Here is a 9,654-nt window from a genome sequence, read left to right as displayed (position 1 = left end):
GGCAGTGATGTGATCAGATACCGTGGAGAGCTGAGGAAGGTGAAATAGTCAAATCTCTAAACTTGGCAGAGGGCCCTGGATTCGAATCTCAGGTCCTCAGGCAGTCTTGAACCTGGCACATCTCCTCTCCAAAGCCTTCCTTTTCCATTTTTTTGGTAAAATAGGTGGAGTTGAAATTCTTACTTTGCGATGTTGACGCGACGATGTTGTTAAATTTTGTCAGCCATGTGTCTAGCACAGGGCCTGGTACGTGATGACGGAGCGCAGAGGCCCTGGAGCTTGGGGCTTGCTTCTTCGGGGGCAGGTGGCCGAAGCTCGTTTAGTATCGGCTGCAATAAAACAAGGTGATAAGAAACGGGAGACAGATGTTGGTTAGGAAGAAAAAAAGATCAGGGGGGAAGCTGAGAGAGAGAGAGAGAGAGAGAGAGAGAGAGAGAGAGAGAGAGAACAGACATAGAGGCCCACTAGCCAGACCAACTTCTCTTCTCAGTGGAGAAAGGAGAATTTGAGAGTTTGCACACTGTCTGCATGAGTGGCAGCAACTCAGCAAAAAAACGGTCCATGGGGCACTGGCAGTAATTGAGCAACTCCTGCTCCGCCCCCTCCTCCCCTTCCCCCGACATCCTCTGTTTTATTGGAAAGCCCGAGGATGCAGAGAAGTCCTCCTCTTTGAATGGCAGGAGCAGCACGATGTGGACCTTCAGCCTGCTCCTCTTCTGGGGTGAGTGTGTGTTACATTCTGTTGAACTCAGAAGGCTTTTCTGGGGAGGCTCAGCCACAGCCTGACCCACAGGGAGGTTGACCTGCTGGGAGGCAAGGGACCAGGCTGTACCCTGGCCTCTGTCAGTCATTGCTTCTAGGCCAGCGAAACAGCTGGGGGATGGCCGTGCCAACCTGGTAAAGTGGATGGGGGTGGGGGTGGGGTGCTAAGAGTGGCTACCTGCCCACCCCTCCTGACCTGGCAAAGCGTAAAGATCTCATGAGCTGATGTAGGCAGCTCCCCAGGAAGAACCTGAGTTTTCCTTGTCACATACACACTCCTGCTTTCATCACTTGCCCCAGAAATCGTTGGAACTTGCCCTAGTTGGTTTGCCTAGTGGTTAGAGCAGTGATGGCAAACCTTTTGAGCTCGGAGTGGCAGCATTTTGAAAAACCCTAACTTAACTGTGGTGCCGTGTCACATACAGAAATTTTTTGATATTTGCAACCATAGTAAAACAAAGACTTATATTTTTGATATTTATTTTATATATTTAAATGCCATTTAACAAAGAAAAATCAACCAAAAAAATGAGTTCGTGTGTCACCTCTGACACACATGTCATAGGTTCGCCATCACTGGGTTAGAGCGTCAGACTGTGGACTGAAGGGTCCCGGGTTGGATTCCAGTCAAGGGCACATGCCCAGGTTGTGGGCTCAATCCCTAGTAGGAGGTGTAAAGGAGGCAGCCGATCGATGATTCTCTCTCATATATTAACATAAAAAAGGAAGAAATCGTTGGCACTTAGGGGAACATGGGAACTGGCTGGATGACAGGGTGCGTGCCGGCCAGATCTCAGGTGCATCTAATGACCTCTTTTCTCTGTTTGCAGGTTGGCAGCCTTGGTCAACACAGGCGGATTTTGGTAAGAGACTCCCCCTGATTGAAGGCAGTTGGACCTTGGATAAGTGCCTTCGTCCCTCAGTTTTGCCATCTGATTAATGGGTGCTGTATGACCCTGTGTGATGGGATAGTTGTGAGGATTCAGCCCCATGTGGAGCTGTTAAGAGGGGGCTCTGGAGTCACACTTCTTGGGTTTGAATCTTGGTCCCAGTGCCATTGCCATTGCCATGGGGACCTGGGGTGTTTTAGTAAATTCCAGGGACTTTAATTTCCACGAAAGTGAAGGTAAGAGGAGTGACTCCCACAGAGGTTATTTATTTATTTAAACCTTGTTGCTTTATTTTGCACTTTTAAAATTCACAGAAAGATTCACAGTATCTGCTTTCCCCTTTTGATCGCCAAGGCTTTATAAGACAATGAAAATGTGATCACATCAATTGGGCATACTCACAAACAATGGACAATATACAACACATTTTTTTTAATGGAGAACATTTTGCAAAATACACACTAGTACACATCAGAATTAATCTCTCCTAAAATTAGACTTTAAAGTTTAAAATCAAAAAAACACAGAGACAGATTTTACACAGACAAACCCACCAGAATAATGCTGGTGGCAAGCTTATTATAAACTGCTTTAAATGTTTAAATGTTATCTATTGAACCTACATTTAAATGCAGTTGTGAGTAAAAGTCCTATAATTGAATGAATTTCAAGAAAGTGAACAACTCTTTTGCCTCCATGGTAGCTTCTCAAGTTTATTTTTATTTATTTATTTATTTATTTATTTATTTATTTATTTTTAAATAAATCTTTACTGTTCAGATTATTACAGATGTTCCTCTTTTTTCCCCCCATAGCTCCCCTCCACCTGGTTCCCGCCCCACCCCATGCCTTTATCCCCTGCCACTGTCCTCATCCATAGATGTAAGATTTTTGCCCAATCTCTTCCCGCACCCTTCACACCCCCTTCCCCCTGAGAACTGTCAGTCCACTCCCTTTCTATGCCCCTGCTTCTATTATATTCACCAGATTATTCTGTTCATCAGATTTTTTTTATTGACTTAATTTTTAGATTCACTTGTTGATAGATACATATTTGTTGTTCCTTTGTTGTTCATAATTTTTATTTTTGCCTTTTTCTTCTTCCTCTTCTTACAGAATACCCTTCAGCATTTCATATAATCCTGGTTTGGTGATGATGAACTGCTTTAGTTTTTTCTTGTCTGTGAAGCTCTTTATCTGACCTTCAATTCTACATGATAGCTTGCTGCGCAGAGTAATCTTGGTTGTAGGTTCTTGCTATTCATCACCTTGAATATTTCTTGCCACTCCCTTCTGGCCTGCATGGTTTCTGTTGAGAAATCAGCTGACAGTCGTATGGGTATTCCCTTGTAGGTAACTGAGTTTCTTTCTCTTGCTGCTTTTAAGATTCTCTCTTTGTCTTTTGCCCTTGGCATTTTAATTATGATGTGTCTTGGTGTGGTCCTCTTTGGATTTCTCTTATTGGGGGTTCTCTTCGCTTCCTGGACTTGTAAGTCTATTTCTTTCATCAGGTAGGGGAAGTTTTCTGTCATTATTTCTTCTAATAGGCTTTCAATATCTTGCTCTCTCTCTTCTTCTGGTAACCCCATAATTTGGATGTTGGTACATTTGAAGTTGTCCCAGAGGCTCCTTACACTATCTTCATATTTTTGGATTCTTTTTTCTTTTACTTTTCTGGATGGGTGTTTTCTTCTTCTTTGTATTTCAAATCTTTGACTTGATTCTTGGGATCCTCTAGTCTTCTGTTGGATCTCTGTATATTATTCTTTATTTCAGTCAGTGTATGCTTGATTTCTGACTCGTCCTTTTCCATTATTTTTTTTTTTTTTTGGCATTCTCATTAAGATCCTTGAAGGTCTCACTAAGTTCCTCAGAGATTTGTAGAAGATTCTTGAGTAACCTTATAACTGTGGTTTTGAACTCCAAACCCAGTAAACTGCTTTCCTCAATTTCTTCCATTTGTGACATGTTTTTTCGTCTCCGTATCTTGGCCACTTCCCTGTGTTGACAGAGTGGCTTTGTGTGGTAGGTGTCCCACTGGGCCCAGTGGCTCAGCCTCTCCAATCACCTGAGGTGGACACTCTTGGTGCACCCCTCTGTGGGCTGGGTGCACAGTCCAGTTGTAGTTAAGCCTTGAATGCTGTTGGTATCCCTGGGAGGAAATGACCTCCAGGCCAATTGGCTGTGAGGACCCGCTGTGCCTATAGTGGAAGAACTGCTGTGCTGGAGACGCCCTTATGGGGGAGGATTTGCTTCAGTGGGGCTTTGGTGCTCACTGAGTCTGCCTCTTGAGTGTGTCACTTATGGATATGAGGAGTTGAAATCTTGCATCTGACCACTGGGTACACTGGCTTCTGGATCTCCAAGGAGGTGCAAATTCAACCACTGTGTGAGTCCGCCCAACAGTACCTACTGCAAGATCTGCAGATTTCTCCTCTTTGTTTGGGGTTTGGAAATTTTGGAGCTCTCTGACTCAGCTGCAGTTTTTTAGGTTAGGCTGCAAAAGGGCAGGTGATTCATTTGTGCTGCTGCGCACAGGTTGGGTGGGGCGGAGTCTCAGAGAATCACCGGGGCAGAGCAAACAGTGATGGCTGTTGTCAGCAATCTCCCCGACTCCACGCATCTCCACATCTCACTGTCTCCATCTCAGTGTCTCCGCGTCCCCGAGTCCCGCGCCCCCACAGTAACAATGATCCCTGTGAGCAGTTCTGTAAGAAAGCCACCCTCGCTTTCTGACCCAATGCCAGACAGTCTGGTTTCTCCCCGTAGGAGTCTGGGTCCCTAGAGACTCCCTGGAAACAAGGTCAGTACAGTCGGGAGCTTGTATCTTCCTTCCCACGCACCCAGGAGCAGCCCGGTTCACACGCCTCCATACCTCTGCTCTTGGCACCTCCGCACCTCTGACCCAGCCTCAATGCGCTTTTTTCCTTCTAGTTGTAGAACTTCCACTCAGCCAGCTTTCCCATGGTTCTGGATGATCACCGTTTTGTCTTTTCGTTGTAGTTTTAATGTGGTTGTGGGGAGTGGCACGTACAGGTATATACCCTATGCCACCATCTTGGTTGTTCCTCAAGTTTATTTTTTAAATTGTGACATCCTGACTAACGAAAATGGATCCTGGACCTATAACACGTAAGGAGAAGAAACCCATGGGACAGGGGAAAAACAAAATCAGTACATTTATTCTTTCTAAGGTGGTTGTAACAAACAAAATCATTGCTCACATCTATATATATAAAAGGCTACTATGCAAAGTGTCCCCTCAGTTCGACCACTTGCTATGATGTGCGCTGACCACAAGGGGGCGGTGAGGAGGGAAGGAAGGCCCTGGTGGGCAGCCAGAAGGCCCCAATCGGCCTTGATCACTGGCCAGGCCTAGGGACCCTACCTGTGCACGAATTTCATGCACCAGGCCTCTAGTGAATAAAGAATACCAGAGATAATATGCAGGGTTGAGTTTTGGCTATGTACAACATCTAAAAGGCAAAAATAACAATTCAAGTTGGTCTTATATAGGAGACATAAGAAAATAATTATTGCCTTCAATTCAATTTTAAATTTGTGGAATGGCATAATACATTTTTTGAGGTACCTATTCCAGGATCTGCTAAAATTGCTTATACTGCTATTTCCATATTTAATAAGATGTTCATCTACTCTGGGTAGCTGTTAAGATAGTATCAATAAAGGCCACTAAAAATGATGCCAGAATTCAGGTGAGAAGAGAGTGGAAATGGGAAGAGGAAGGGAGGATAATGGCATTGGGTAGTAATAACCAACATAATTTTGAAGATTTCCTAACTAATGCCACAAAATTATATATGTTGGCTAAATGCCACTGGACAGCTGGAAGTGATCAGGAAATGAGTGGAATATCCTAATCGTCCCAGTTAGATTCCTCACTAACCTGTTATTTGGATGGCTAGCTCATGAGGGATGGTTTACACAAACTGCTGGGTCAAAGGACACTTCACAATAAAATCCTGTTGTCTAAGTAAAGGGACCTAAATTAATGTCTGTGCGAGGCTTACTACATATTCTGCTTTGTTTCTCCCAAGAACACTTTTGAAGAATCCCTTAGAAAAGCAGCAAAACAAAGAACTTTTTAGACTACAAAGAGATTAACCAAGACATAATCAGTAAATAGTTTAATCATGGATATGTTATCAGTCTTCTCTCTAAAGATAGGGAATATGGGCCAATGGCAAAAAAAAAAAAAAAAAAAAAAAAAATGTAGCTCTACTACTCCCTCAAATTATAAATTTTTTTCTTTCAATTAGAAATTTTAAAAGAAATTTCAGCTTTAAAATGGACCTCATCTTTCACCTCAAATTACCTACATATGATGTCGTTTAAGACACACACAAGAATTTCGGGATTATTTTAATAGAAGACATTAATTTAGGTTCCTTTACTTAGAAAACAGGCTTTTATTGTGAGGTGTCTTTTAAGAGATTTAAGTGCTCTAGGTACTGTCATGAGAATTTATACTCAAAAGATACCAAGGCACTCAGAGTTTATTTGGGTCTTATACTTAAACATATTAAAACTAACAAGGCCTAAGATAAGCAAGCAACAAGTGAATAAGATCACAACTTAAAATTCTTACATTTTCACATGGTATCAGTGACTATGAAATGCAAAAAGTCTTATAAATGTTTAAGTGTGATGATCTCTGAAAATGACACTAGTGTGACCAAACAAATGACCACATACTATGGAAGACTACAGCACATGAATAAGTACGGAAAGCTGTTCTCCAGAACTTGAAACATTACTTGACCCATCATTTTAGAGGGGGGAAAAGATAAGTAGTTAATTAGAAGGCTCTACACGTAGATAAAACAAATTCTAATTAAAATATCTTAAGACTATTTTAGATGTTTATTTGATCTTGGAACTGTGGTCAACATCATGAAGTACTTCTCTTCCTCAAAAAAAAAAAAAATCCATATTTTAAGGATTTACACAATCAGGGGGACGGGTGGGGCGGGGGGGGCGGGGTCTAGTATTTTTTTTTTTTTTTTTGCCTGAGCAAGTAAATTTTTTAAAAGGCTCCTCAAAGTCTTGACTAGTGGTGTCATATTCTGCAATGAAATGCTTCAGTTCTTCCACACACCGCTCACCTATTTCTTGTAAATTCTGTCTCAATGCAAACTGTATGGACTTTTCTAATGAAGGATCTTTTCCAATCGGCGTTTTCCCAACCATCCCAAAAGTTTCACAACCTTGTCGGTAAACCTGTTTAATCTCTCTCTCTCTCTTTTTTTTAAAAAAAATATTTTTATTGATTTCAGAGAGGAAGGGAAAAGAAGAGAGAGAAACATCAATCATGAGAGAGAATCGTTGGTTGGCTGCCTCCTGCACACCCCCTACTGGGGATCGAGCTGCAACCCAGGCATGTGCCCTTGGCTGGAATTGAACCTGGGACCCTTCAATCCGTAGGCCGACGCTCTATCCACTGAGCCAAACCAACTGGGGCAATCTCTTTGGTTTTTGATGCTATTGCTTTGGAGCGGCCGTTTAGCTGACTGTCTTCAAATAATCCCATGCCTTCTGCTGCATTTGACTCAGGTTCTTCTGACTGGTCAGTGAACAGTGATACTGTGGTCCTGCCTCAACCTTAGGAACTCCAAGTACGTTCCTTTCATCTGCCTGCTCTCACTTCCCAGTAGCCCCCTTGCCTGCAGCCTTGGCAGGCTCCTTTTGAGTTAGCTGACCGGGTTTGTCTCACATCTTCGATGAAGGAGCTGCTGCAGAACTTGAGGGGGAAGTGCCTTTTGATGTTTTCACAGACCGAGCAGGTCTCTCTTGGCTTTCCTTCATGTTTCCGTGTGCCGTGAGCAGCAGCACGCACGGGTTTTTCGGGTTGAGACTGATGGAAAGAGTAAGTTTTGCTTCTTTTTGGAGAGAAGCTTCTACTACGGACACTAGGGCCAGGTCTGCTGTGTGCAGGGTCCTTCCTGTCAGTGGGCGATTCTCTTAAACACGGAGTTTCTCTTTTATGAGGAGACCGGTCTCTGACACCAGGGAAGCGTGGAAACTTTTTCTTTTCTTTTTTTTTGAATCAGGTAATTTTACCTATGTCTATTAAACTGAGTTAGAGGATCAGTGCTGGGGTCCAACCCCAGCAGGTCCAGGGGTCCCCAAAGGTGTGGACGGAGTCGGCGAAGAAGGAATGACACGGAGACAGCATTCAGTTGATCAGCAGCCTAGCCAGGATCTCTAGCCAAGTTCTGGTCAGGATCTCCAGCGAAGTTCTGGTTAGGATCTCCAGCCAGGTTCTGTGTCCATGTTCTCTTGCTAGGTTCTCCAGCCAGGTTCTCCAGGTTCTCCAGCCAGGTTCAGTAGCCATGTTCCCTCGCTAGGTTCTGTCCAGGTTCTCCAGCCAGGTTCGGTCACCAGGTTCTAGTCAGGTTCTCTTGCCATGTTCTATCCAGGTTCTGTAGCCAGGTTCTGTCTCTAGGTTCTTCAGCCATGTTCTCTTGCTAGGTCCTGTCTCTAGGTTCTGTGGCCAGTTTCTGTCCAGGATCTTTTGCCATGTTCTCTCGCTAGGTTCTGTCTCTAGGTTCTGTCTCCAGTTTCTGTCCAGGATCTTTTGCCATGTTCTCTCCAGCGAAGTTCTTCTGTCTCTAGGTTCTGTGTAGGTTCTGTGTCTAGGTTCTGTGAAACTTTTTCTTCTAAATCCATCTCTCATGTCCCTGTATTCAGGCTGGCAGCGTCCAGAATGATCATCTCTTGCCCACTGGTAGTGAGACGCATCTCCTCTGTGAGGCGGACCACTTCTTCCGTCATGAGAAGAACCGTGGCCTTCCTCCCAGTCTCGGTAGCCAGCATGACTGACTTATCTACTGTAGCTTCCTTCAATGGCCTGCCTAGCCGTGTGGTTTCTTTGTCACGATATTAACTGCTCCCTGGTAGCCGTCACTGGGGTGATTTCGAGGAGGTGCCGTTCATAGTCATGTCGTCCCTCAGACCACATTGCATCTCTTCTGTGAGCCCATCTTGGGTGGTAACCAAGGATAACAGGGCCATGAGCATGGTCGTTTTGGCTGGCCATAAGTCTCTCTGTAAGATACCAGCTTCAGGAAAAGCTCTGGGCTCCAGGCTGCTGCCACGCAGGCTCCCATGGAGTGGTTAGAGGCCTGGTCTGTGTGCTTTTTCCAAACTCCACTATGTCTGTTCACCCTCAAATGCAGAGGCATGACTGCTGCCCGATTCAAATGCAGTGCAAGACTCCCAAGTCCTGCCATGGAAAATGCTCGCCTGCTTGCAGCCACCCCTGTGAGCCGTCCCCCTGCCCCCGCCCCCCTCCCCCCTTCCCACAAAGGGAAACCACGCTCACTCAATCCCACAGAGTTTTGATGAAGATAAAAGAAAGTAAGACAGAGGCAATGCTGAAAATGGGATATAGTAAGTGCTCAATTAAATTAGCCCTTCCCCACCTCCTCCTCTTCTCCTTTTCTTCTCCTCCTCTCTCTCCTGTTCCATTTCCTCCTCAGAGAAACATGAATTACATGGTTCTTATTGTCTTGGCTGCAGATAATCCAAAGCTGGTAGCCAATGAGGGGGCATAGCCGGGGTAACGACCAGGTCTCCCGGACTCCTTCCCGGCATCAGTTCACTCCACTTTGCCCTTGTCTTGCATTCTGACCCGTGGTGTGATCTGGGGCAGGTTGAATCTATGCTGCTGGGCCTCCCTTCCCACATCTGTACCCTGCGGTAGTAGCAGGCACCAAAAGCAGGTTGACCGACAATCCCAACTGGTCCCAGACTTGGAGTGTGAGGACCCGGGACACTGGACTTTGGGTGCTAACACCCTGAGGGCCCTGGAAAAAGACTTGTTCACCTCACCTTGCCGTGTTTTTGTGGAGACTGTAGAAAATGCGTGAAAGGGACCTACGAAAGGAAAGTTCTGGTTATACTTTAAAAGCTCTCTGCTTGCCCTAGCCGGTTTGGCTCCGTGGATAGAGCGTTGGCCTGGGGACTGAAAGGTCCCAGG

At 44.9% G+C, this 9,654-nt stretch overlaps 1 pseudogene across 1 annotated transcript; it reads right to left on the bottom strand.

The window, feature by feature from the left end:
- Positions 1-231: 231 nt before the first annotated feature.
- On the bottom strand, positions 232-8,693 carry LOC308520180 (periphilin-1-like; annotated as a pseudogene). Its single transcript has 5 exons — positions 8,581-8,693; positions 7,387-7,672; positions 7,129-7,264; positions 6,683-6,893; positions 232-329 (listed from the first exon to the last, which is right to left on the bottom strand). The product of its transcript is annotated as a periphilin-1-like (transcript).
- Positions 8,694-9,654: the final 961 nt, after the last annotated feature.

Source organism: Myotis nattereri (genome assembly GCF_964212035.1).
Source record: "Myotis nattereri genome assembly, chromosome: 5".
Classification (NCBI taxonomy): Eukaryota; Metazoa; Chordata; class Mammalia; order Chiroptera; family Vespertilionidae; genus Myotis; species Myotis nattereri.
Note: the sequence above shows the minus strand (reverse complement) of the source record. Positions and strands in the feature narration are given on the sequence as shown.